The sequence below is a fragment of the Macrobrachium nipponense genome, chromosome 46 (assembly GCF_015104395.2).
Source record: "Macrobrachium nipponense isolate FS-2020 chromosome 46, ASM1510439v2, whole genome shotgun sequence".
In the NCBI taxonomy this organism is placed as follows: domain Eukaryota; kingdom Metazoa; phylum Arthropoda; class Malacostraca; order Decapoda; family Palaemonidae; genus Macrobrachium; species Macrobrachium nipponense.
This window is the reverse complement of record NC_061106.1, coordinates 47,833,294-47,860,321: the sequence shown is the minus strand read 5'-3', so window position 1 is coordinate 47,860,321 and position 27,028 is coordinate 47,833,294. Positions and strand designations below refer to the sequence as shown.

The 27,028-nt window shown below is 39.4% G+C and overlaps 1 long non-coding RNA gene across 1 annotated transcript in view; it reads right to left on the bottom strand.

Annotated features, from left to right (window-relative positions):
- Positions 1 to 2,933: 2,933 nt before the first annotated feature.
- Positions 2,934 to 27,028, bottom strand: part of LOC135214630 (uncharacterized) — a 51,204-nt gene continuing 27,109 nt past the window's right edge. Inside the window, exons 2-3 of the long non-coding RNA XR_010314447.1 lie at positions 18,108 to 18,203; positions 2,934 to 3,079 (exon numbers count right to left, since the gene is read on the bottom strand). This is a non-coding gene — a long non-coding RNA (uncharacterized LOC135214630). The remainder of the gene's footprint in view (positions 3,080 to 18,107; positions 18,204 to 27,028) is intronic.

Genomic DNA, 27,028 nt, shown 5'->3' with positions numbered 1-27,028 from the left:
TTTACTGTATCCTATATTATGAAAGTTGCATAATCTGGTAATTATAAGAGTAACACTGAATTCTTGTAGACATTGCCAGCAAACTCAAAGGAATGTCTTTCAGATATAATGACGTAACTTATGATGTCATTAACTTGGCCCCTTCTCGATGGATAATTGGCTATTCATGAAAAAGTCTCAACCTCTAGCAACAATAAAATACAACCAATATTCCACCGTTACACTTTGTAGTAGTAGTAGTAGTAGTAGTAGTAGTAGTAGTAGTAGTAGTAGTAGTAGTAGTAGTAGTAGTAGTATATAGGATTGATGCCTTCTATCCCTTTCTCTCAATTGAAAAATAAAAATTAAAAATCAATTAACAAAGTGAAGAAAACTTGACATTCATCATAACTCATTTGATATTTTTCCTAATATGGCAGTGACGATCATTGTAATAAATATAGCATATATAATCATCTTTCTGCACCTTATGGAAGTCAACAAATGACAAAAACTTGGTAGCAATTATGCAAGTCGAATAACAAAAGCTGTCCTGCAACCACGGGGGCAGTGACTTATCATAGCCGCCATTCTTGAAGCCTTGAAAAGGTACGAATATTCATTTAGAATTTCAGAGATGGCTGTTTGTCGCCATAACCTTGTGGGAGGAGTCATATGTTTACGTAATGTAAAACTTTGAACCGATACATTAGTGTGCTCCGCCACTGGCTTCAGCTGCTTTATTTTACTCTTATGAATATACTTTTTTCTATTGTAAGTAATAAAAAATGCTGCTGAAAATTAGGTAGGGATGTAAAGTATACTATGGCTAAGTAATATCTTTGTCAAATGCACGGAAAAAGTTATCCAGAAAAGCACCAGGACAAAGGCTCTGAATCTCATAGTAGAGCACGAAAAAACAATGGTTCATTTTAATGAGCAATGGACGACCTTCTCCCCCATTGGTCCGTTAAAATGCTTATACCTGAGTATTTCAATACAGTGAGGCCTTGGTAATCTCTGGGGACAGGGACCACAACCACCCTCATTAAGCAAATATCCATGTTACCATACCCTTCAAAAAATGCTTAGGATATAGCCTAACTGTGGTAGTTGGGGAAGCATTTTGTGGTAGTTGGGGAAATCTTAAAAGATGCAGAATGCTTGTACTACACATTGGTTACACTGAACTGTGGAGCAGGGGTTGGGAGGGCAGCAAGAAAGACAGTAACTGCAGTCAGGGTGAAATGAAAGTAAATAGCAAGAGTACAGTACTGGTAAATAAGAATATAACGGTAGAGAAATCAAGGGCCTGTGCAGCAGAGATATGGCTATTTTTAAATTTTTCACAAACTCTTCCATTAATTCTGTTAACACTTGGTCACCCACACATAAAAGCTTTAAGGGTCTCTTTCTTCTGCACTTCTCTGTGGCTCTCTCAATTACTAATATGATTACCAAGGTCTGTGCTGACTCTTTGATGAATACAATAACTTACCGCAAACTCTTCTGTTACATCTGCACTGAGTCTTTTATCTTTCTATCACTCACTATCAAAATCAAAGTGCAGCACATAATGTTGTATTAAGTACATCTATGTGTTTTACCAGGGCAATGCTTTCTTTTGGCACTATGTCTCATCTTCATAAAATCAAATGTGTTACAGCTTCTTCAATCTTTTCTCTCTGGTCATTTTAAACATCAAGTTTAGCAAATTTACTCACTGGCTTTGGTAGAATTCCAGAACTACTGCTCCTTCCTGATTTCCTTCTCCCACATTACTATCTCAACATCACATACTCAAAACCAAATCATGTGTCAATCTATAGGTTCTCCTCCTACCACTACCCTCTGATAGTGATATATACGCCAGTCTCTGTACCTGATCGCCTTTCCAATAATTCTTGGTTTTCTTTTTCTGACCTACCTGACTGTCTTGAGTAATCAGAGAACAGATCCATTCCATCTCAAATGTTACTACTGAGCTCTTTTGTGCTAGCTCTTTCATACTTCATCTCAAGAACACCACAAATATTCTCTGTTTTTTCTAATCAGCATCTCCTCCACTTCCCTAATTTTTCCTACCATTATTCCCAAACTTATAGGGCTCACTTTCAATGAGTTTGCCATATTTTCTACCTTCTCCAAGGATTCTTTGCACTCCTGCTTACTCCAGGGGTGCTAGGGATGAGAGAGGGTCAATTCTGCACATACGCACTCTTTTTTCCTTTTGGAGCTTTTACCTTTTTACAAGTTCTGTATGCCATGACTGACGAACTCATCCAAAACATTTTTCATGATTTGGCTTTGGCTGTAGATAGGTCATTAACTCATTTCAAAATTTAGGATCCTCAAGCTGAAATTCTGATGAGGAAAAAATGTATGTAATATATTCACTGTTGTCTGGTGTGTGGAGAAAGGTGCAAGGCTATGAATTGATATCTGGCAAAAAAAAAAAAAAAAAAAAAAAAACAAAAAAAAAAAAAAAAAAAAAAATGCACACACACACACACAGAGGATCCAACATCAGATGCTTGGAGAATTTTAATCCTCATTCTTGGGAGCCTTAATCAGAAAACTAAGATATGGAAGGCACAAAGGTCACGAAATCATGGGGAAATGGCATTGATGCAGTATTTACCACTACCAGGCACACAATGCACAAGGGAGAAGATGGCTAAACAAAACTTTTAACATTCAACCCTGTAAAGGGAAAATCTGGCATTAAGGATGATGATGACTCCCACTATAATAATATTAGGAGGGTAGTGCGTGAAACTGCAATCAAACTGAATATTTTACCCTAAACACAAACTCTAGAGAAGGAAAAACTCATATTACAAATCAAGTGAACACATCATTAAACACCAAATTTATGTCAAGATAAAGATCTAACTTAAAACACAAATACAAAGAAAAACTACTTCAAAAAACATGTCCGTTTTCTAAAATGGATACCATTCAGTAAATGTAAAGCTTTGAGTTTGCTGCACTTGGATAGAGTCTTCAGAGATTCTGCACTAATGCCTATGTGAGACAAGCTCACTTCCTTCAGGTTTTTGAATGCATTAAAATTAAATTTTGTCTCCTGGGTAAGATTCTGAAATGATAAACATATCGTAATAAGTGTTTTGGACTAACAGTAAATTACAACAATTACTTAATTTAATTTCTTCATAAAATACTTCAGCAGGATGAAAATTTGATTAGTTCTGACACATTTTGATTCTGTGAGATAGAGGACGCCAAACTTTCCAAATATAACTTGTAAATACATGTACACTTTACCTACAATTGCATTGGCTAATAAATAGATTGGTTGAGATTATCACCACCATTTTGTACATTATCCCTACCACGAGGCCGCAATATTGACCCCCATAGGGTTGGCCTGACAGGTTGTGAGATCATCGATGATTTGGAAAACTTTTATCTATAACAAAATAATTCACCTATAGAAACTTTACCCAATACAAATTACACAGACGACTTCATATGAAGATGTTCCTCTCTTCATTATGTTTCAACATAATTTTCACCATGTCAACTTTAAAATGGTTCACAGTAAGTGAAGAAATAAAAGTGAATTAGATTAATGATTTAACTGCCCCAAAGTACATGTACTCCATACTCCTTGTTTACTGTTTGAGAATTTATGATGAAAGGCAAGCAAACTGTCTGTTCATAAAGAGCCACGGTTATTCTAATCACTAAGATGTGAGATAAATATAGCTAGTCCCTGGTTATCAGCAGTGTCAGTTATCGGCGATCTGGTTTCATAGGGCAATTTTTGTCACAGAAATGCGGTGACTTCCATCCATTGGCACTGATAATTGGGTATTAGCACCGGTACATACCTAACAGAGGCACCAATCATTAAGGGGGCCGGCCGGCTAATGCCCTTTTTTAACGACAGGACTTTGACATTCATACCACTTAATAAGGTGACTTCGGACATCTCCAAACCGCATATGATTTTCGCCTCTGACCTTCGATTTTGTGACGCCAGGGCAATTTATCCCGAAAATAACCATTTTTTCAAATTCTATCTCCTCCCTTGATATTTAATATTAAGACCTGGGATTACTATCATATATAGACCTGATGTAGACCTCCAATCAAAAGAAGTTTTTTTTTCTTAAAAGTCATTTTTTTGCTAGATATGAATTTTTCAATATGGTAAAAAAATAAACCCTATAAATCACGAGAAAAAAATTTATAAAAAAAAATAAAAAAAAAAAAAAAAAAAGACGAAACAAAAATTGGAAAAAAGGGCTCTATTTGATTGTTCTATAATGTCTTTCTGAGTTATATACCAAATTCCAATGTTATAGCTTTAAAACTACGTGAGATAGATAGATTTTGAAGGTCAATAAGTATAGTTTTGAGATACGGGCGTTCAAAGTTTTCCTTCGTATTTCTATAAAGACAATGTTAATAAATGATGATTATTATGAATGTATATTTCTTTTTTTGTGTATAATAAACCAAAACTATTTTATTTATCATAATTTAATCATAATGATGATCCCCATTTGCTCATATATCGTAGCCTGGGGCACTGCTTGAGGCAAGATTGGGCACTACCTTCCTACGTAACCCCCTCTCTCCCCTTCACTAAGTCGGCTTATTACAGCGAATTTTCTTCTGTATGTTAGCGGGATGTTTTCCTTGTATTTTCCTCTTTGGCATGATGACATTCTTGCCGAAACAAAGATAAACAAACTTAAATGCAAGAGAATGTCAGAGGTGAAACTCGAAGGTGTACTCTTTTTACAAAGACAATGTAATAAATCATGATTATTATGAATTTCATATTCCATTTTGGGTATTAAAAAACCAAAACTATGTTATTTATCATAAATGAAGATCTCTTTGCTCAAAGATCATAGCCTTGGGCACAGTGTGACGTGTGCTGTCAGGCAAGAAGGGGTCGTTACTAGGCAACCCTCCCCTCTCTCTTCACTAACTATGCGTATATTACAATATTCTGTAATAATACTTGAGCGATTTTTCTTCGTCTGTATGTTAGCGAGATGTTTTCCTTGTCTTTTCCTCATTGGCATGATGAACTTCTTGCCGAAACATACATAAACACATGTAAAAACAAGCAAATGTCAAAATGTGAAACTCGAACGTGTAGTCTACTTGAAGTCTGTGTTCCTACTGATTCATGGTTGAACCAGAGTTACCAGACAGATACTCGCTTCTGTGAGCCACGGAATCTCTACAGATGCCATTTCTCACAATTTCTTTGCCAATAATTATCAAAATTTACGATAACTGAAGAAATATTGCATTTTCTTGTACGGATGAATGTTTTAGGCTTATTGAGTTATGTTTACTAATTACCATGTAACTACGAAAGTAAGAGGAATTTTGACGAAATATTTCGTATACGTATTCTCAATTGCCATATGAAGCTCCATGAATTTTTTCATGACTTAGCATTTTTCGCCCTATACCACCATATACTGTATAGGGGTTCCGACCGGCCCCCTTAAGGGATTTTGACGAAGGAAAAATCTATTTCTGGGCAAGGGTTCGTGTCGCCCAGTGAAATAATCCCTTAAGTTCATTATTTCTAGGTAAATGATACTAACATTACCAGAGAAAAAATTAAAAATAGGGGGATGTAGAATAACTGACTCGCTCACCCTAAATAAAAAGAGGGTGTCGGTATGGTACTGGGGCGAGTGAGACCACTACCACGGACCTCTTGCCATTTAGAATTCTCCTTCATCAAAATCCCCCTCCCTGAGAGAGCTGATACACGGCCGGTGCCGGCAACTACTACTACACATCCTCCCACGCCGACCGCAGCGCCTCTCGTGGCCCTCCTTGAAGTTAGAGACCAATCTTGGGAGCAAGGGTGGGAGAAAATAGGGGGGGGATTTCACTGGGCGACACGGACCCTTGCCCAGAAATAGATTTTTCCTTCGTCAAAATCCCTTTTCTGGGCTCAGTCCGTGTCGCTTCGTGAAATAGTACCAGAGAATTAGCACAAGATTGGAGAGAAGTAAAACAAGGTCTCAAGAAAACAAAAAGAAAACAAAATGAATATAATCTAGTTGAAATAATTACAGAGTTATCATACATAAATTTAAACTTAGCATAATGTAACATGTGTTAGCCTTAAAATATATAATAGGACTTAAAACTAAACTTAGGCTAACTTATGATAACTTAAAACTAGATTTGAATGAACAACTATGTACAAGTGAGACACTCTAGCATAAAAATAAGAGAGGATAACTCACAACAGTTCTAAGACTTATCAGTAAACATTCATAATATATATATGTGAGTCTCCCTAGCATAAAAATAAGGGAGAACTTCACCAAACAGTCACAGTCAGTAGTAATATTTACAAGTGTGAGTGCCCCTAGCAGAAAAATAAGGGACACATCACCATATGTAGCCTTTCTAGGCAGGGGGAAATATTGGTGAGGCAGGTAGAAAGGAGATCTGGATCTTCGATTACAACTACTAGACAGTGTCAGGGGAAACTATGTTTGCCGCTGCCACTGCTGGAAATTTAAGAGATTCCAAGGACTTCAAGTAGTGACGTTTGAAGACTGTCTGCGATTTCCAGCTCGTGTACTTTTTCAAATCATCAAAACTCATACGCTGGAAGTAATTAATAGAGGTGGCTACTGCTCTGATGTCATGGGCTCTGGGGAATGAATCAGGATTAGCTTGTTTAATAAAGTACAGGATTTGTTGTCTAATCCCTTTTATTGAAATAGTGCCACCTTTTTCCCTCATAAAGAGGGGGCCTGAGGATCTAGATGATGTCTGGACAGATAGGCTCGTAAGGCCATCACTGGACATAAAAGAATGGTCCGGGAAGAGGGAGGACCTTCCAAGGAGCCCACCTCAATAAAGGATCCTCATTTATTGCTAAAAAGCTACGATGGAGATAATAGGACTTCTCCTGAGGGGAGAAATTCTACGACCAGAGGCTCTGGAAAGGGCCGACAGTTCTGATATTCGGCTCCTGAGGCCAGGCTTAATAAGAAATAATGTTTCCCCTCAATAAACATTTTATAGTTGCATGAATCATTGTCAGTATCTGAAGCCAGTTTGAGAAACGTCATTCAAGAACCATGAAATGAACTAGGTCTTTCTGAAGGCCTAAGCCTAGCACAGGCTTTAGGAATAGACAAAAAGTAAGAGTCTGTTTTAGGTCTATCTTAAAGCCAAACTGGAAGATTTTCTTTAAAGCTGACTTATTGGTGGTAATAGTCTAGCTGCTAGACCTTTTTCAAAACAGAGATCTGAAAAAGGATATAGCTAAATTAACTGTCATGGTTTGGGCGTTTGTTTCCTTCAGGAAATTTGCTAGTTTTTCTTAACAGAAGCATCAATACTGGCGCAAAGTTGATTCCCTTTTATCCAATTCTAAGAAAAGGATATTTTGGGGATCAATATTTGCATCTCTCTTAGCCGCAAAACTTCATGAAGTCCATAAAGTTAGGGTTTTGAGAGTTCCTGAGGAAGCGAAAACAGTCCTCATTTGTACTGACTGAGACAGTTTGGGATTGGGGATCCGTTGAGGTCGGAGACCCAATTCCAGGAGGAGAGGATACCAATTGCTCTTGGGCCAATCCGGAGCTACTAGAGCTACTTGTCCCTTGAATGTCCTGAGTTTGCTCAGGACTTTCAGTAGAAGATTCACTGGAGGGAGGATGTCTATCTTCCTCCATTGATTCCAATCTATGGACATGGCATCTGTGGCATAAGCCAGAGGGTCCAGGCTGGGGGCCACATAGCAGGGGAGCTTGTGGTTCACTTGAGATGCGAAAAGATCCACCTGGAGGTCTGGGACCTTTTGGCATATCTACTGGAATGAACGCCTGTCCAGGGACCACTCCGATTCTAGGGGAACTGATCGGGACAGGGCGTCTGCTATCACATTCCTTACTCCCGCCAGATGAGTGGAGGATAGATGCCATTTGTACTTGGTTGCTAGAAAGAAAATGGCTATCATGACATGGTTCACATGCCTTGATTTGGATCCTCCCCTGTTGATGCAGTGTACCACTACTGCGCTGTCCAAAACCAGTTTTATATGGGAATTCTTGGCTGGTAGAAGCCTCTTCAGAGTGAGGAATACTGCCATGGCTTCCAATACGTTTATGTGAAGCCGGCGGAACTGAGGTGACCAAGTTCCTTGAACTTTCTTGAATTGAGAGTATCCTCCCCACCCGCTTAGAGAGGCGTTAGAGAGGCGTCCGTGTGGATAACCAACACCGGAGGGGGGAACTGGAGAGGAACTGATTTGGACAGATTCTTGGCCTCCGCCCAGGGGCAGAGACGTTTGCGAAGAATCGGCGGGATTAATGGCAACTTGTCTCGAGATTTGACATTTGCTCTTGAGCGCCAAACTCGATTTATATCTTTCAACTTTGCTTTCAACAGAACGTCTGTGACTGACGCAAACTGGAGGGAAACCTAGGATCCTTTCCTGGTTTCTCCTTGATGTCTGTTTGCATTTGAGGAATTGTCTTATGGATTTGGCTATTTCCTTCCACCTCTTGACCAATGGAATTGACAGTGTGGGAGTTCAGGTCCCACTGAATGCCGAGCCACTGAAAACGAGACTCCGGCGTTAGCATGGATTTGGTCTTGTTTATTTGGAACCCCAGATGTTAAAGAAAATGAATTACTTTGTTTGTGGCTTTGAGGCATTCCTCGACGGTTGTTGCCCAGATGAGCCAATCGTCGAGGTACGCTACTACCATTATCCCTTGTGATCTCAATTGCTGGACTACTGATTCCGCTATTTTCGTGAACACCCTGGGGGCTACGTTCAGCCCGAAGGGCATCACTTTGAAAGAGAATGCCTGGTCTCCTAGCCTGAAGCCTAGATATGGGCGGAAGTGTCTCGCGACTGGGATATGATAGTATGCGTCTGTAAGATCTATAGAGGTGGTGACGGCCCCACGGGGAAGTAAGGTCCGCACCTGCGAGATAGTCAGCATTTTGAAACTTGTCGCAACAAATGAATAAGTTTAGACGGGACGAAGTCTAAGATTATTCTTCGTTTTGTTGAGCCTTTTTTCTTTGGACAGGCTGAACAAGCATCCTTGAAACTTTAAATGTTTGACTCTTGATACTACTCCTTTCTGAAGGAGCTCTTGCGCATACTCTGTCAATTCCTTTGTTGGTACTTGAAGGAATGTTTTGGATGGAGGAGGACCTTTGATCCAACTCCATCCCAGCCCTTTGGACACAATGCTTTGTGCCCAGCTGCTGAATCCCCACCGGTGCCGGAAGAGGAACAGCCTCCCTCCTACCTGAGGGTTCCTATTGGGTTTGGGCAGGACGTGCTCCGCGTCCTCCTCGAAAGTGTCTCCCACCTGTTGGGTGTCCTTCCGCCAACCCTTCTGGCGAAATGCACCTCTGGCTCTACTTCCCCTTCCAAAACCTGTGAGGGCTTGGAATCCCTGCGCCTCAAGAACAGGATTGAAGGCTGGGGAAACGGTGTAGGAGGTCGAGGGCTGGTTCTGGGACGTCAGCAGGAGGATGGGCTGGCTCTGATTCTTCAAGGTCGACGGTTGCACCGTTTGTGAAACCGGGACCGCTTGGACAAACTGCTGTTGCCGGGGAGCCTGTAAAGGTGTAAACTTCCTAGGCTTCTTTGTTTTCTTGGAACCTGAGGGGGGTACTTTCTGGCTTCCTCTTACCAGTAAGTCCCCAGCGGACCCTAAGGCTCTGATTGAACCTGGTCGCTTCGTGGTAAACCTCGTTTACCGCCGATTCGGGAAAGAGGTCAGCTCCCCAGATCGATGACGAGAGCAGTTTGTTCGGCTCATGCCGTATAGTGGCCTCCTGCTTAGGACAATGCTTCCCTGCTTCCGCAGTTACGCCTAGCTACCACAAAGTCGTACAGATCAGACTGTACGGTCTGTGTCTGAACCTTTGCCAAGAATTTGAACAGAGGCTCCGTACCATAGGTAATGGCGGCAACCTCTGTCATCACCAAGGCGTTCAGTGTCCTCCCTAGCCTGGTCCTAGCGTCGAACTCTGCTTGGATCAGGTTATCCGGTAGCCTTGGGAGTCTCTCCCCGAACTGTTCTATAGCGCAGTCCGGTTTGAGCTTCCCGACCGTGAAGGAAGCTGGAAGATCAGCCCAGAGATCCTCAGAACCTGGTAAGAGCGGAGATGTTGGATCCGACTCTCTCAGCTGGGGAAGAGGCTCGTCTTTCATAGCGGCCTGGATTGTCACTTCTGCCAACTTTGTGGTAAAGGGGAGCGGTGTCTCCTCCTCCGACACAAAGATGGTGAATGGGCTTTTGAAAGCCTGAAGTTTGGTGTTCACGCAGTCCCATCCTTCGAGGCATCTAACCCATTCTCTCTGGGCTTGTTCCCGACTGTATATTACAGTCTCTTTCGGGATCTTATCCTCTCTCCTCAGAGCCGACTCCGTCAACCTGGCGTAACCCATGAAAGGTGGTTGAAGATTGGCGGGGTGGAACTCGAAGTCCTCAATACGACGAGTTCCACAGTCCGGAATAGATATCATTCCATCCTTGAAGGGTGCAAAGGCTGCGACCCTCCAAGGATTGCTCATGCTAAAGGCGGGGAGAGTATTATAATCTGGCATCGGAGTCATTCCGGCGGTTGCCAGAGGAAGAACTGCTGGGGGATTATCCCTAAGGCCCGCCAGCAAGTTTTCCTGGTTTGTCAGTCGCTCCGATATATTTTGGATCGACTGACCGGATTCTGCAAACGAGGTGGAGATCCGAGCAAGCATCTGGTCTAGCCTGTCGTTCATCATGGCTCCCACCATGTTGCCCACCTGTTGCATAACCCCTGCAGTAAAGGTTTCAGGATTGAAGGGACCAGAGTCCCCAGTTGAAGCAGGGGTCTTCGGACGTGCTCCGGTGGACGTCGAAGGTACCGGCTCAGAGAAAGTCCGGGCCTTCTCCTTAGAGGACTTGCCTCTTGGCCCTTTGGAGTGTGAAGTCGAAGATGACTTCGATTTCTCTGCTCCGGGATGGTGAGCCGGAGACTTATGAGTAGATGAGGACGAAGTCTTCTTAGAAGACGTCTCAAGGGTCTTCTGCTCCCTTTCCCTTTAACTTTAGGGTGGACAACTGAAGCTGACGACGTCCTGGCCAGAATATCCGACTCAGAAAATCCTTGAAAAAGAGGAGGAAGAAAGAATAGGTGATGAGATCCAGATGCACCAAGGGAAGCCCTTGAGGCCCGCCCAACAAACCTACTCTACCAACAACTCACCTTCCCCTTCCGTCATCGGTTCAACGTTGAGATCCAGGGTAGCAACGTCCTCGGGCGATCCCCTGGGGCTCCTCCTCCGCCATAGCCTGCGCCACCTGTTGCTGGATGGCAGCGATGCACGGGTGGAGCTGCCGCTGTAGGGTCGACGTACCCCGGTCGATGCTTGCCCCTGGGAAGATGCAGACAGCCATACTCTTGTCTAAAATGTATGGCTGCCCCTTGGATACGTTCTTGCCAAGCCTCCTACCCAGGCTTTCAGGTAGCCGACGCGGCGTCCTTCACGGCGGCAGCCTGAAATAAAGGGTCATTGTAATCCTTACAACGAAGCCCCGAAGATATATCATAACACTCATGACTATGTCACACTTATGTACTTAACACAGGCTTATCTGACAATATATATCAAGAACAGAGACAAAACCTTACGCCGGTGTATACTTACTCCGGCAGAAAACTGTTCCACCAGATCATAACAGATGGAGCAGGCTTCGTGATGCCACACAATCAGATCGTTGTGGTGGACGGCGCAGGGAGCGTGGGTCCGGCAGACCTCATGACCGAAAGGGTCCTGCAGGATGGCGTTGCATCCTGCTTCCTTACAGTTGGTAGCCTGTAAGTGAACAGATACATAAGTATCAGCAGTTACTAACCAGGGCTAACCGTTAAGTGATATGAAGCTCCGCTGCATGCCGGAGTGAAAATATTTTTGGACATAATCCTCCTTCCTGTACTCCGTGAGAAAATTCCATAGGATATGGTAAACTGGTCTGAAAACTCCGGTACACTGGAGCAAAGATTTCCGTCAAACCAGATACCTGCTCAGATACAGATAGTACACCGAGGTGAAGGTACGATCACAGCGGAGAACATGAGAAGATATCCATAAAAACTTAACAAAACAAAATAAAAACTGATAAACAAGGTAAGCGGTGTGTAGTTCCGCCGTAAAACTCTTCCGCCAGCCAACGGAGAACTCGGATGGTGAGCGGGTGCTCCGCCAGACAAGCGAAAGAGACAACAGATACAATCATAATATAGGGGTAAGCATGTCAAGGCTGCTCCGTTCACAACCCCCCCCCCACCAAGGAGCTGGCGGAGCCAGCGATCCGCTGTAACGGTGGGGAGGGTAGAGGAGAGCTATACAGATAGCACCGGGGAGGACCCAATGCGAGCTGGCGGGTGGCTAACCCAACTGAACGCACGAGGAAACCCCCCTGAACTCAAAAAAACGGAACGCCCAACCAGAACCCCCTAAGTCCGAGGACCCCCTCCTGATATGCCTCCTGCCGAGAGGACCCCTGATCCTCCCCCCCCCTGGAAGGGAGGAGGAGGGGAGGGGTGCTCGGATGGTTGCCATAGCGACTGTGAGCGAGCGAGGACTATTACCCCCCCCCCGCGTGGGAAGGGAAGAAGAGAAGGTGGGGACCCCGAGTGAAGGGCTGAGGCGGATCAGCTGGTCTCGTCGCGATCCTCAGGTGGTACCCACGAGGCGCAATCTAGACAGACAAGGCATAGCCTAGGCTATAACCAACCGCCTCAAACATGCAACCCATAATAAATACATCATAATAAAAATGAAAGGAAGGAAATCACGAGTGAGAGAAATAGAAGGGTCGTCCAGGAGAAGTTAGGCTAGCCTCCCCGAAGGAAGACAGACTAACAACTCAGGGACTGGCCTCTGCTGATACGTAAAACGGAGGGCGACGGCCAGGATCGCTGGACTAAAGAGCAGTGGGTAATCTAAAATATGGTATAAAAACCCACGCGCCTAACAGACCTAGACAAAGGTACATGCATGCATGAACACTGATCAAAGACATGAGGTAAAGGATTTCTGAATAGTACGATGTAAAGCAATAGAATAAAATAGCACCTTCCGCACCACGCTTAATATAAAATATGATAAAGATATAAACACTGCACAGAATAGCTGCTACGGTATGGAAGACCGAAGGAGCTAAACGAAAACACGAGGCGAGCCGGCATGGCGAGCCTGGCGCCAGACAAGGAAGGCCGTTATTGAACCTAAAAAAACGGTTAAAACGGATCCTGACTGGCTAAAAATATGTGTAACCTTTCGGCAGTACTTAACTTAGCTGCGGCGATAGCTTGGAACTCCATTGCTGAAGATAAATCCAAATAGCACACAAAACACAGAGTAAGGGAAAAACACGTGCGTGTGGAAGGGCGCTAACGTAAAGGATGGCCACGAGCGCTGCGGTCGGCATGGGAGGATGTGTAGTAATAGGGTAGAACATCACGACAGGCCAACCCTCATCACGGTAGACGGGTCTTATTCACTCGATATTTAATTGGTGAAACATGAATACAATTGCAACTCTAAGCATACCATTTAAAAGACTGAAGTTTCGTCAACATATTGTGATATATGAAAGCCCCATACGAACTAAAATAAGCATGTAAAGAGCTCTTCGTAAAATATGTTTTCAAGGCAGTTTTGAAATCCAATATGGCTACGTTTTGCATAGACGGTTCTCATCAGTGACGGACCACCATCTTTCCCCAGCCTTCCCAGCACTCATTTGAACAATGTTAGCGTATGTATGTAACGTTATTGATCTTACTCAAGATTGCAGTTATAATCAGCACAATAAAACAACATTTTGTTGCCTATATTAGTGAAAGTATGAAACTTGTTATTCCCGGGGTTATGGTTGGAAACTGAATTCATTCTTACCTTGTAATCGGCGGTTTTTATCCTTACTGCCATCACAACTGAAACTCCACAGTGCTTATTTGATTGTTATTATACATTTTGGTCTCAGTTCACTCCACATGGCACTTTAAAACCGTTGCTGTTCCTGGTTTCTAAGCGCGCGCGCCATCATAAACACAATTTCGAACAGCAGACGACGACAGACGACGAAAACTGCAAGTTTTCATTCCCTAAACTGTTTACTTTACTCGTTATTTAGTTTAAATTTACTTTGTTATTTAAAAATTTTGATTTAATTCATGTATATTATCCCTTTTTGCAAACCAAATTTATTACCCCGAAAAAATTACAGATATTTCTAAAGTAGATAAAATCAAATGTTTCTAACGTTTTCGTACATCTGGCTGCCGAAAACCATAGAGGAACGAATACGGAAAAGTGCAGAGGAACGACTACGTTTTTTTTTTTTTTTTTTTTTTTTTTTGCTTTTTTGTTTTTGCTAGCACTTTTCATTGATTTCAGTCTTTATTAGTATTTTGAATTTCTTTAATAATCGTATGCCAGAAATAAATGTAACCTTTAATTTTGCATGCTTTAATGTTTGCATGCTAAGAATGGCAAAATCATCGTTGCCACATTAGTGGAGGCTTCACACTACGCCGTTCCATTATATCCTGTTAAGCGTCCGCCCTGATGAGCTCGCTGCTAACGTACCGTCACGCTTTTTTTTGTAATCAGCGATCATAGCACTGATGATAGTTTTTCAAAGTTAATATTGATTTTTATGCTTGTTATTCATACTGTAATTAACTGTAGGAAATTCTCTCTCTCTCTCTCTCTCTCTCTCTCTCTCTCTCGGAGTCAGTCACTCGGCAAAGAAAAGTCTTCTTCCACTCCCGCAATGGAAGAAAAGTTTGTATCATCACTGGAGGATTCAGAATCTAGAGCTCTCATCATCAAAATAGGTTATCAATATCACACTCCTCATCTAGTATTTGATTGATCTCACCTGAAGAAATATGCCTCCTCTTTGGGACATTCATTGTGAAAGACGCGAAATCCAAATTTGTCTCGATTAAACGCCCGAAGCGTACTGAAAGAAAACCAACAGGACAGGCAGTTTTCTAGCATAAGCGACCACCAAGAAAGAGTTGCTAGGCTGGAAATAAGTTTCCCATGTGCTGAGAGTGGTTACCAAATGATGTTCCTACACTTTCTATACGAGTAAACGTATTATTACGGGGCTGACGGCTTGACAAGCACAGTTAAAGTCTTGAACGTAATATCCCGTTGAAGGCGCTACCGAGTAGATCGCGGTAAACGTATTATACGTGGGTGACGCTTAACAGGTTATAAACTGTTTCCATGAATTCTAGTTGTCATAGTAATGCATAATGATAAAATTGCTTTAATATTTATGTATATATACTTCCAATACATAGCCTAATTTCACCAATTCAACATTTTGTGTGTAGTCTTATACCCATTTGGTCAACACATACCGAATGGCACAGAGGATGAGAGAGAGAGAGAGAGAGAGAGAGAGAGAGAGATAGAGAGAAAGGAAGGCGGAGGAAGGACGAAGAGAGTGGCGGTGGAGGAGGAGTGGTGGAGGGGGGGGGGGGGGGGGGGGGGGGGTTGGGGAGAGGGTAGGTGGAGCGTTTATACGTGTGTCGTATCCATTTCTGCATAATGGAGTTTTTGTCTCTTGGTACAAGGACAAGTGTCGTTATTCTTTACGATTAGTGATTCACGATACCCTTATAAATTACGGCACTGGGTGTAATGCACTATAGCAAAATCTCGTTCTGTTAAGAGTGTTCGTTACAGAAATAGGTATTGCCCAAAAACGTGCTTGCACTGTCTCTGAAACCCATAGTAGACATGCTGCTTAGTTGTCAATCAAGTTTTTATAACCAAGTATTTTTTACAAGCTAGCTATTGAATAAATTTGTAATTTCTCAGTCAAAACATATGCCCCTCAATGCTAACTTTCCTCTTTTCTTTAACGACTTTCTGGTCATTGCAAATTCGGCCCCATAATTTCTTATGGTGCGAAAAACAGACAGAGGCCCATGGACCGAAAACGATTGCGTCACACTACGGCGATAATCCAGCAGTAAAACATCTTCATATATCCAAAAAGTAAAAATAAGTAAAGATATATATGCGCATTACGATTATAACAATTACATGTATAGCTGATAACAATCTGCATGAATAACTGGTAAACTGTTTCTGCAATGACAGTTGAGTATAGCAATTATTTACAATAGGTACGAAAGTCAAGATGTCGTGACGTCATAATACAGAACTTAAAAGAACGTTCTAATTCAGAAAAATAATTACTTAAATTTGAGTCAGAGTCGAGATACTTTTTCAATAACGAATATTTTCAAATTAATCATACAAATATGTAAAATATTGATGTTTTACTACTTATTAAAAATTAGCTAAGAGCACGCTTCTCGTCATCTTCTACCAAAAACAGCTGTTTACTCCTGGCTGTTGTTGGTGAGAAATCGTGTTTGTTGTTGTGATAAAAGTGCTCCAGCGTTTGTGGGTACAAGTGGTGTGCGGATTTATCACAGGAAATGGAAAGTTTGTTGACACAAGCGACTCCGTAAACATCGCGATGCGTCAATCTTCGAAACATTTTTAGTTGTAAGTAAAAATTTCTAAAGCGTTTTGGTGAGATTTCCACTGCGTGGGCGCCATTTTCAGTACCCTCTGTTTAAATCTTAAAAATTTGGCCTTAATTTCTAACTTTGGAGAAAATACTTACTTCGAAAGGAGAGTAGAGGTCTTTAGCTCCGTTTCTCACCAACAACAAGTCGCGACTGATGCCCATCTCGGGTGTCAGGACGTGTTATAATGTACTTTTTCGGAGGGTGGCTAGGTGTTGATTGTAGGTGGCCTGCTTGGCCTGCTGTGATGTTTTACCCTAGTTGCCGGCACCGGCCGTGTATCAGCTCTCTCAGGGAGGGGAATTTTGATGAAGGAGAATTCTCAATGGCAAGAGGTCCGTGGTAGTGGTCTCACTCGCCCCAGTACCATACCGACACCCTCTTTTTATTTAGGGTGAGCGAGTCAGTTATTCTGACATCCCCCTTATTTTTATTTTTTCTCTGGTAATGTTAGTATCATTTACCTAGAAATAATGAACTTAAGGGATTATTTCACGAAGCGACACGGACTGAGCCCAGAAAAGGGATTTTGACGAAGGGAAAATCTATTTCTGGGCAATGGTCCGTGTCGCCCAGTGAAATCCCCCCCTTTTTTCTCTCCCACCCGTGCCCAAGCTTGATCTTCTAACGTCAAGGATGGCCACCAGAGGCGCTGGTGTTAGCGTGTGGGTGAGTAGTAGTAGTTGCTGGCGCGGGGCTGTGTACCAGCTCTCTCTGGCAGGGGGATTTTGGTGGAGGAGAGACCTAAATGACAAGAGGTCCGTGGTAGTGGTCACTCACCCCAGTACCATACCGACACCCTCTTTTATTTAGGTGTGAGCGAGTCAGGATACTCTGACATCCCCCTCTTTTAATTTTCTCTGGTAATGTTAGTATTATTTACCTTAGAAATATGAACTGAAGGGATATTTCACTGGGCGACACGGGCCATTGCCCAGAAATAGATTTTTTCCTTCGTCAAAATCCCTTATATATATATATATATATATATATATATATATATATATATATATATATATATATATATATATATATATATATATATATATATATATATATGCTTTTGATAGGGCAAGGTAACTCAATCTAACATTGCCTGAGTGATGAGAGAGCTCTAACAATATGATGTGTTGCCAAGTAACCTGGTGGTCAACTGACATATGGCAGTGTACTCTAGGGCATCAGCCTCCCAACCTCACTGACAGAAGTATGGTCATATGTATGAGTGGTTGTATATTGAGCAGGTTGTACGTCGGATGGTACTTGTACTGATAGTTCTAAATAGCAATTTATCAAAATTCTCAAAAACAAAGTGAAAAGTTTATTAAAACATATATACTTGTAAATAGGGGGTGCCAAAAGGATTTTCCCAAAGGACTTTTAGACTTGCCAGTGGCAAACACTCATTTTCCTGGTCTCTATTGGGAGAATATTTCTGAGATCTAGTGCCTCCCCTACAACACAATGCTAACCATAAATATCTAAATTAATAAAGAAAGCGAGAGAGACCTTACCTCATATCCACCTCTTACAGTTAACTTCTCCAACTCTTTCAGATGTTCTATTGCAGGGAAGAGCTCAAAGGAACATTCTGCATCTACATCTAAGCACTGAAACATATTAAACTAATTAACACAGTTTTTTTTTAAATGTAAGCTACATAAAACAAAAATAGAAAGGAACCACAGAACTATAATTTATCTACAGTGCTCCCCCACTTTTTGCAGAGATAGGTTCAGAACCCACTGCGGAAATAAAAATCCCCTCTAAAATTGCTTATAACTGCTAATAACAGCCAGTATCCAATACCCATTAAACTAAAAACACTTAAAACTGCCTATTTTAACAGTTCACTGCTTAACCCTTAAACGCCGAAGCGGTAAAAAAAAAATGTCTCCCGTGTGCCGGAAGTGTTTCAGAGTGAGCGCGGAAGCGGAAAAAAATATCTTTTTCAAAAAATCACAGCGCGCTTAGTTTTCAAGATTAAGAGTTCATTTTGGCTCCTTTTTTTTGTCATGCCTGAAGTTTAGTATGCAACCATCAGAAATGAAAAAAATTATCATTATCATATATAAATAATGCGATATATGATAGCGCAAAAACGAAATTTCATATATAATTGTATTCAAATCGCGCTGTGCGCAAAACGGTTAGAGGTAAAAAGTTACTTTTTTTTCGTTGTAATGTACACTAAATTGCGATCATTTTGGTATATAACACATTGTAAAACGATAAAAGCAACACAGAGAAAATATTATCACAAAATAATGCATGAATTCGTAAAACGCACGGACGTACATATTTTTTTCAAATATTCACCATAAATCTAAATATTGTCCTAGAGACTTCCTATTTCTTTCAAAATGAAGACAAATTATTTAATATTACTATACTGTAAGAATATTAGCTTACAAATGCAGTTTTCGAACATATCTGACTAGGTAAAGTTGACCGAATGTCGAATTTTTTATATATATTTTTTTTGTATGCAATTATTTCTGAAATAAGAAAAGCTACAACCTTCATATATTTTTAGTTTTATTCTACATAAAATTGCGCACATTTTCATATATAAAACTCTATGAAATGCCTAATATGAAACGGAGCAAATATTCCGAGAATGGAACGTACGCATTTCGGAGATTTGTGGCGGGGAAGGAAAGATTTTTTTTAAATTTCATTATAAATCTATATATTGTGCTAGAGACTTTGAATTTGTTTCAAGATGAAGATAAGTGACCGAATATTACTAGACTGTAAGAGTTTTAGCTTACAATTGCGTTTTTCGGCCATTTCAGTAGAGTCAAAGTTGACCGAACGTGGTTTTTTTCTATTTATCGTGATTTATATGCAAATATTCATGAGAAAAGCTACAACCTTCAATTATTTTTTGTTGTATTCTACATGAAATTGCGCACATTTCATATATAAAACTTTATGTAACGGCTAATTTAAAATGGTGCAAACATTACCACAAACACACGTATGATTTTTTCGGAAGAGTTACCGCGCGGACGTAAAGAAAATTTTATTTTTTCCATAAATTCACCATAAATCGAAATATTGTGCTAGAGACTTTCAATTTGTTGCAAACTGAAGGTAAATGCTTGAATATTACTAGAATATAAGCGGTTTAGCTTACAATTGCGTTTTTTCGACCATTTCGGTAGAGTCCAAGTTGACGAAGGTTGAAAATTTGTCACTTATCATTTTTAAAATACGAAAATATTTCAAAATTGATAAAAGCTACAACCATGGGTTGTTTTTAGTTGTATTGTGCATGAAATTGCGCACATTTTCATAAATAAAACTTTATGTAACGGCTAATTTAAAATGGTGCAAACATTACCACAATCGCATGTATGATTTTTTCGGAAGAGTTACCGCGCGGACGTAAGGAAAAAGTTTTTTCATAAATTCACCATAAATCGAAATATTGAGCTAGAGACTTCCAATTAGTTGCAAAATTAAGTTAAATGATTGAATATTACTAAAATATTAGAGTTTTAGCTTACAATGCGTTTTCGACCATTTCAATAGAGTCAAAGTTGACGAAGGTTGAAATTTTGGCACTTTATTGTTATTTATATGAAAATATCTCAAATTGATAAAAGCTACAATCATGAGTATTTTTTTGTTGTATTCTTCATAAAAATGCGCCACATTTTCATATATAATACTCCATGTAACGGCTAATTTAAAATGGTATTATTATGTCAAAGTGACGAAATAATTTCCGAGATGCGTCACAGATACTTTTTAGTGCGGCAAGAAAGAAATTCGCCCTGCGCGCCTGCGTAACGATTGTAAACAAAACAACACTTGATCCGTGAACTCCAGCATCCCCAAGGCGCGTGATTCAAGAGTTTTTGGCTGGTAGGCCTAAAAGTATTTTTCCGCGAATTTTTAAAAAAACTTTTGTATGTCGACGTAAAATACGTCCAGTCGGCACCCGAGAGACAAAAAATGTCGACGTAAAATACGTCCAGTTGGCGTTTAAGGGTTAATTTAATAGGAAAAAGAAGTGAATTAGTGATAATTTTAGATACAGACCATAGAAAAATTTGTGAGTTAAAGTTCCCACACAAAAGTGAGATATATTTAATAAAAATCCACAATAGAGCAAAACGCAAAAAGTGGGGGTCCCACTGTAATCTTAAATTATATGCATACCTTGTTGTGGAAACATGCAACTCATTTTATTTTTTCTTGCATAAGTTTTTTAAAAGGAAAAAAAAACCTATATTATGACACTAAAAAATTCAGTTCATTGATAACTGGGAATGCAGTTATTCCTTATCATCTATATGATATCCATGTAAACTAGCTCTAAATAATTCTGCAGCACTTTTCCAGCTGACTTTATTGACCAAACAATCCACTCATTATCTTTGTGTTTGACTTGGGTGCCTTTGATCAACTCTGGTACGGATGGCTTCCTCTCAAAAGCATGCATCTAACTTTCTTACATCATTCTTAGAATAAATTTTTCTCACTTTTATCAATGCTACCCATTTAATAATGAAATTCCAAGGAAAAAATAAATTTGTGTACACAAAGAATACATTTCTCTTAAGGTTTTTTGATGTAGGAGAGGCTAATTGGAGAAGGACCCGTGGTAGTGGTTTCACTCGCCCCAGAAAACCATACCGACGCCTTTAATAAAGGTCGAGCTGAGACCAGAATATTCGGGCATTTCCAATTTAGTGGTTCTCTGGTATTATCAATATTTTAACCTTAGAAATAGTGCTAAAGGAACCTATTTCACTGGGCGACACGGGCCCTTCGCCCAGAAATGGATTTTTCCTATGTCAAAATCCCTTTATTAAGTGGATAGCATTACATAAAATAATGACACAAAAATGACATATGAAAATAATATGAATGCCCATGATATGAAGCCATCCATAAAAGAGTTCATCAAAAGCACCCAGGTCATACACAAAGAGAACTCACAAATTTACATAAATTCTGCAATTACTTGGCAACTGGAGGGGCACCAGCACAGAGAGGTAACTGTTAACAGCAGAAAACTTAACAATACCTGATCTGCTCTCTCTACAGTTTTTTCTCCAACATGGCTGATGTTTAGGGAACGTTACAACCATTTCTGACTTATTTCTTCATGTTTCCCATGTCTGTTCCTTAGGCTAACACAAAACATCTGGGCTGGAAATTTACTTTAGTGCTGCAGTCTCAATGAAGCACCTTGTAACTTCCTATTTTAAAAGTTCACTGCCTAACTTAATAGTTCAAACAAAAATATACCTTAAATTATAATACAACTTATTATTTAAGACAAAAATACACCAAAAAATCAGCATTTCAAAACACCCAAAGTCATCTTACATTACCATCTTACAACTTTTACTCTAATTATATGCATTCCAAGAATGCTTATAACTGCCTATTTTAACAGTTCACTTTCCAACTTGACTGTTCAAATAAAAATATACCTCAAACTATCATCCCCAAACACCGAAATATAATTTCAAAGTTATCTTACAACATTATGTACCCGCCTACAAATGTTACTCTTAAGTAGCCCCTACAATCCAGACATGCACATTTTCTTTGGCCTTACATAACTTTGCGCACTGTCTACTGTACTGAACGTAATGTACATACATTTTTTTTATATTTTGCTGTGTTGTAAGATGATTTTGAAATTATATTTACTGTACAGTATGTATTTTCACATTAGTGCTACTGTATAGACATATCTAAAATATGTGGGTACGTAGTTTAGAGCCACAGGACATATTCCTCCAGATAGAATGTTAGGTTTGTTACATGTTAGCATTTTGTGATTACGTACTAATACATTTTGATAAAAAAAAATGATTTAGTATAGTAAGTTCTTGGTTTACATTGCACTTGACCTAGTCATTTTGCGGTTAGTCTCTCACCATCTCCCAAAAATTTATTAATAAATTCTCTCTCTCTCTCTCTCTCTCTCTCTCTCTCTCTCACTATACATATCCTTAATGAGAAAACACAACAAAATATCAGTAAAACATTATTTCACTTATAGAATCCATTTATACTGTACAGTAGAGCAGGGCTATTGCTAGCTTTGTGGGGGCCCTACGCAAGATGCTGCTTGGGAGGCCCTAGATAGATAGGTAGGCAGGTACTTTAGGCAGGTACTTCATTTATCCCAGAGGGGTTTGTCAAACTGTGATGAAGCGATTCCTAGCCCTTTAGATGGTCTACTAAGGTGCAAGAAACTATTACACTTCACATTTATATATGTATTTCACATTTATTTCAAAGTGCAAAGATAATAAAAAACAACTTAAAATAATGCTTAATTAACCCTCTTACGCCGATTGGACGTATTAAACGTCGAGATAAATTGTCTCCCGGGTGCCGATTGGACGTAATAAACGTCGACATAAAAAAGTATTTTTAAAAATTCGCGGAAAAATACTTATAGGCCTACTAGGCGAAAACTTTTGAATCACGCGCCTTGGGGGATGCTGGAAGCTCACAGATCAAGGTGTTGTTTTGTTTACAATCGTTAAGCAGGTGCGCAAGCGCAAATTTCTTTCTTATCGCACTAAAAAGTATCAGTGACACATCTCGGAAATTATTTCGTCACTTTGACATAATTTTTGCACTATTTTAAATTAGCCGTTACATGGAGTATTATATATGAAAATGTGTGCAATTTCATGTAGAATACAACAACAAAAAAATACTCATGATTGTAGCTTTTATCAGTTTTGAAATATTTTCATATAAATAACGATGTGCCAAAATTTCAACTTTCGGTCAACTTTGACTCTACCGAATTGGTCAAAAAACGCAATTGTAAGCTAAAACTCTTATAGTCTAGTAATATTCAATCATTTACCTTCATTTTGCAACAAATTGGAAGTCTCTAGCACAATATTTCAATTTATGGTGACTCTTATGAAAAAAACTTTTTCCTTGCGTCCGCGCGGTAACTCTTCCGATAAATTTTTTGTGCGATTGTCGTAATGTTTGTACCATTTTAAATTTGCCGTTACATAAAGTTTTATACGTATATGGAAATGTGTGCAATTTCATGCACAATACAACTAAAAACAACCCATGGTTGTAGCTTTTATCAGTTTTGAAATATTTTCATATAATATGATGTGCCAAAATTTCACTACCGACATGGTCGAAAAACGCAATTGTAAGCTAAAACTCTTATACAGGCAGTCCCCGGGTTACGACGGGGTCGTTCTTGAGAGGCGGCGTAAGCCGAAAATCGTCGTAAGCCGGAACGACGCTTGGAAATATGTCTTAAACAATAAAAGTTAAAATAACCTAAAAATTGTTATCCTTTGGTTACCTTACTACGTGAATCCTGGTTAGAACTCAGTTGTTTCTGTAGTTTTATGTACAACCTGGAGTTATTTTCATAAAAGAATGCTGGTTCTTGAAGGTAAAAACTATTGTAATCCTCTGGTGACATACATTCTTGAAGTTTTATGTACAACCTTGGAGTGATTTTTTGCAAAATCTTGAGGGCTACAAGAACAGCTGATTACTATTTACGTATCATATAGACTAATTAAAGTAAATGTATCTTTAAATAGGCTTATATATTAGTATCAACAAACATTTCCTGCATGAGTCAGAGGCCGTTTAATGAAAACGAACACTTCTCTGTCCTATCTGTTCAGAAAATAAACGTTACGTCAATCCCGAGACCATTGTTGCAAAGCGTCTCTCTCTCTCTCTCTCTCTCTGATCAAATTACATTGGAAACTTGACATACGATTGCCCTAATATACGAATGTTTTGAGATATAACAGAAAATTTGCGAAATGCAAGCTTTGATATAACAACGAAATATTTGAGATACGATTTTTGCGATGAGTGTTAGTTGTATAGGCGACCGATAAATGGCGTTCAGTCTGTTTGTTTGTTGGTGCTGCATGTTAACACGTCGTTGTTTAGTTCGTTGTATTTGCGCCTATTTTCGTGTTATTTTGTCTATTTTATTATTAACCATGGGTCTCAAAGCTAAAGACAAAGCAGGTGATAAGAAAAAACCCAAGAAGAAAAATGATTTCGATGGAAGCGGCAAAACATGAAATTATAGCAAAGCATGAACGTGGCGTTCGTATCGTCGATTTGGCAAACGAGTATGGTCGAAATCCTTCTACAATATCCACGATCATCAAGCAGAAGGAAGCTATAAAACCCCCGACGAGGACCATTGTTGCCAAAGCGTCTCTCTCTCTCTCTCTCTCTCTCTCTCTCTCTCTCTCTCTCTATCTCTCTCTCTCTCTCTCTCTCTGATCAAATTACGTACTGGATAATGTCTCTCTTTGGATACTTCGGTTTTGCCAAATATTGAGGGCTACAAGAACATTTGATTACTATTTACGTATCATATAGACCAATTAAAGTAAACGTATCTTTAAATAGGCTTATTATTATTAGTATCAACAAAACATTTACTGGCATGAGTCAGAGGCCGTTTAACGAAACGAACACTTCTCTGTCCTTAAACTCGGAGCGTCGGAAGACGCCTCTCTCTCTCTCTCTCTCTATCTCTCTCTCTCTCTCTCTCTCTCTCTCTCTCTCTCTCTCCTCTCTCTCTCTCTCTCTCTGATCAAATTACTGGATAATGTCTCTCTTTTGGATACTTGGAATTTGCGTTGTAATCTAACCAGAAACTTCGTTTTGTTATTATTACTGGAAACAAGCAATGATTTTTTCATTATTTGCGCTTCTTTTGGACTGTTATATGTAAACTAGTATGTATTCATTCGCTCGGAAACAAACTAGTTCCGCATATGAGGCGCACTAAAAACAAAAAACATAGAAAAATACAACATAAAAAGTGTCGAAAATCATCATAATCTCAAACCGTTTTAACGAAACGAACACTTCTCTGTCCTTACCTCTGCGTCGGAAGACGCCTCTCCTCTCTCTCCGTCTCTCTCTCTCTCTCTCTCTCTCTCTCTCTCTCTCTCTCTCTCTCTCTGATCAAATTACTGGATAATGTCTCTCTTTGGATACTTGGAATTTGCGTTGTAATCTAAGCAGAAACTTCGTTTTGTTATTATTACTGGAAACAAGCAATGATTTTTTCTTTTTTCATATTTGTGCTTTTGGACTGTTATATGAAATAAACTAGTATGTATTCATTCGCTCGGAAAACTAGTTACCGCATATGAGGCGTCACTAAAAAACATAGAAAAAAATACAACAAAAAGTGTCGAAAATCATCATAATCTCAAAAATTTTTGTTGTAATCTAACCAGAAAACTTATTTTTATTAATATACTGTGCTAAACTATAAAGGATTTTTTTATCATAGTATGCGTTTTTTAAAAGCGTCGTTAACTCGGAGCGTCGGAAGCGTCAGCGTCGTAACCTCGGAACAAGCGTCGTTACCCAGGACGGATTTTTCCATTGAATATTTAAGAAAAAGCGTCGTAACTCGGAAACGTCGTAAGCCGGAACCGTCGTAAACCCGGGGACCGCCTGTATTCTAGTAATATTCAATCCTTTTTTACTTTATTTTGCAATAAATTAGAAGTCTCTAGCACAATATTTCAATTTATGGTGTTGAATTTATAAAAAAAGAAAGAAAAAAAAATCCTTACGTCCGCGCGGTGAATAACTCTTCCGAAAAAAAAAAAAAAAAATTTGTGCGATTCTCGTAATGTTGTACCCATTTTAAATTAGCCGTTACATAAACTTTTATATGTGAAAATGTGCGCAATTTCATGTAGAATACAACAAAAAATGATTGAAGGTTGTAGCTTTTCTCATTTTTGAAAAAAACCATGTTCGGTCAACTTTGACTCTACCGGAAGTTGAAAAACACAATTGTAAGCTAAAACTCTTACAGTCTAGTAATATTCAGTCATTTATCTTCATTTTGAAATAAATTCGAAGTCTCTAGCACAATATTTCGATTTTATGGTGAATTTATGGGAAAAAAAAAAAAAAAAAAAAAAAATTCCTTACATCCGTGCGGTAACTCTTCCGGAAAAAACAAAAAATCAAAAATTTTTTCGTTGCGATTGTCGTAATGTATGGCACCATTTTAAATTAGCCGTTACATTACAGTTTTAAAGTTTTTATATATGAAAAAGTGCGCAAGTTTATGTAGAATACAACAAAAGATAATTGAAGGTTGTAGCTTTTCTCATTTTTGAAATATTTGCATATAAAAAAAAATCTATAAAAAATTCGACATTTGGTCAACTTTAACTCGTCCAAAATGGTCGAAAACTGCAATTGTAAGCTAAAACTCTTGCAGTATAGTAATATTCAATCATTTTTCTTTGAAACAAATTGGAAGTCTCTACAACAAAATTTAGATTTATGGTGAATTTTTGAAAAAAGCATTTTTTACGTCTGCGCGTTACAAATTCATGCATCATTTTGTGATAATATTTTCTCTGTGTTGCTTTGATTATTTTACAATGTGTTA